The sequence below is a fragment of the Prenolepis imparis genome, unplaced genomic scaffold (genome assembly GCF_030444845.1).
Source record: "Prenolepis imparis isolate NDT839.2.m4 unplaced genomic scaffold, iyPreImpa1.0 SCAF_309, whole genome shotgun sequence".
NCBI classification, from domain to species: domain Eukaryota; kingdom Metazoa; phylum Arthropoda; class Insecta; order Hymenoptera; family Formicidae; genus Prenolepis; species Prenolepis imparis.
This window is the reverse complement of record NW_028141467.1, coordinates 25,001-27,500: the sequence shown is the minus strand read 5'-3', so window position 1 is coordinate 27,500 and position 2,500 is coordinate 25,001. Positions and strand designations below refer to the sequence as shown.

General features: G+C 58.3%; 1 pseudogene; it reads left to right on the top strand.

The window, feature by feature from the left end:
• Window positions 1–2,500, top strand: part of LOC145948263 (large subunit ribosomal RNA) — a 7,929-nt pseudogene that overhangs the window by 2,070 nt on the left and 3,359 nt on the right.

Sequence of the window (2,500 nt, the reverse complement as noted above, 5' to 3'; positions counted from 1 at the left end):
CCGGTTCCTATTCCGGAACCCGGCAGCGGAACCGCATACAATTCGGGCCCTCGTAAGAGTGTTCGTCGGGGTAACCCAAAATGACCTGGAGACGCCGTCGGGAGATCCGGGAAGAGTTTTCTTTTCTGTATAAGCGTTCGAGTTCCCTGGAAACCTCTAGCAGGGAGATAGGGTTTGGAACGCGAAGAGCACCGCAGTTGCGGCGGTGTCCGGATCTTCCCCTCGGACCTTGAAAATCCAGGAGAGGGCCACGTGGAGGTGTCGCGCCGGTTCGTACCCATATCCGCAGCAGGTCTCCAAGGTAAAGAGCCTCTAGTCGATAGAATAATGTAGGTAAGGGAAGTCGGCAAATTGGATCCGTAACTTCGGAATAAGGATTGGCTCTGAGGAGCGGGGCGTGTCGGGCTTGGTCGGGAAGCGGGTCTGGCTGACGTGCCGGGCCTGGGCGAGGTGAACGGTCGGCGTTCTCGCGCCGGTCCCGGGATCCGAGCTCGGTCCCGTGCCTTGGCCTCCCGCGGATCTTCCTTGCTGCGAGGCTTCCGTGGCGGCGCGAGCCGTCGTGGTCGTCCTCTTCGGCCGCCATTCAACGCTCAGCTCAGAACTGGCACGGACTAGGGGAATCCGACTGTCTAATTAAAACAAAGCATTGCGATGGCCCTCGCGGGTGTTGACGCAATGTGATTTCTGCCCAGTGCTCTGAATGTCAACGTGAAGAAATTCAAGCAAGCGCGGGTAAACGGCGGGAGTAACTATGACTCTCTTGGCCCTCAAAGCAACACGCCGCGAGCGGACTAAAGAGAGCATAGTTGGGACGCGATGCGAACACATAGCCTCTCGCGTTCAAGTTGTACCCCACCTCCTCGTGGTGCTCCCGGTAACGTTGCCTACCTTCTGGTCAGTGCGACGGCTAAGCGGTGTTACAACGATATGCGCCCCGAAGGGCTTCGGCCCATGTGCCGTGGTCATGGTAAGTTGTGGGGCCAAGAAAGACCCGGCTTTCGGGGGGCTCTCGGCTGTCAATCCGTTTGCCCCCCACACGCAGTAAAATTATGATGGAACAAAAGTGTGAAAATGTAATCCCGGGTTCTCGGATGGCCCGGGAACTGCGTGCGAGAGCTCGCGTGAATGAGCAAGCCGCTGTTGCGGAGGACCCTGACGGGGTCGTCGCTGGTCCCTTGCGAATCACTAGCGGGGCCAGCCTGGCTGAGCACGGCAGCCAGGAAAAGGAAATATCCATGTTCGGCTGCGAGCATTGCCCGGCGAAGTTCCGGACCAAGCGTGGCCTTGCGGTCCACATGCGGGTTCACCCGTTGGCGGCCAACAGCGCTATCGATGTTGATCGCGTTAAACCCAGGTGGTCTGTGGAGGAGGTTAGTCTCATGGCTCGCGCTGAGGCTGCTGCCAACTCAGCCGGGGGAGTTCTCTTTATGAACCTACATCTACAGGAGAAGTTCCCCCATAGGAGTCTCGATGCCGTCAAAGGTAAGCGTCGACAGGAGGCTTATCAAGAGATGGTTAGAGGCTTCTGCCAAGAGATCCAATCGCGACATGTGATTGAGATCGATGAGGGCGATGGGGCTGGCGCGGCGATGATAGGAGCCGACGCCGCCCCTGCGAGCATAGTGGCTAACCAAGATGATCTAAGCGCACATCAGCCTCCCCCTGAGCAGAACGCTCAGAGGCTGCGGGACATGATACAATCACTCTTGGAGCGGAGTTCGGCGTTCCGCAGCTATGGGGCTGATATTCTTGTTGGAACGGCAAGAAATGCTCTCGCGGCGGGGGTGGTCGACGTGCTGGCCATCGAGAGATGGTTAGCCGGGATCTTCCCGCCGTCAATATCTGTGCGCCCTCCACGGCGCGTGTCGACGGAGAAGCGCCGTCCCCCTTACAAACGAGAGAACAGGGAGCAGAAGAAGAGGAGGGAATATGCACATGTGCAGTCCCTCTACAAAAAGAACAAGAAGACTTGTCTGTCGCATATCCTCGACGGCGACTCGATGCGTAAGCGTCCGTCCGCTGTCGAATTCTATAACTGCTGGCGCCCCATTATGGAGGCCTCCAGTGGTGCGGATGGAGACATGACGGCCTTGCGTGAGTTGTACGGAGAGGCGAGACAAGTAGCGAGTGCTGGCCGGAGCCGTCCGTCGGGTGCCAGAGGGATTCATCTCGAAGGCCTCGGCGAGGGCGCTGCCGCGGACCCAGGTCCCGCGGCGGATAGGACCTTGCTCTGGGATCCTGTAACACCTGTGGAGGTGGGGAGGATTTCCGTAAGGACTGGCACTGCGCCCGGATTGGATCAGATTACGCCGAGGATGTGGAACGCTGTTCCAACTATTCTTCGTGCGCTTCTATTCAATCTGCTGCTTCTGGCAGGAACGATACCCTCGTCGATCGCCACAACCAGAACGGTATTCCTAGAGAAGGGAGGTATGTCCGACCGGCCTGGACCGGCGGAATACCGACCTCTCAGCATAGGATCCGTCATAATAAGACACTT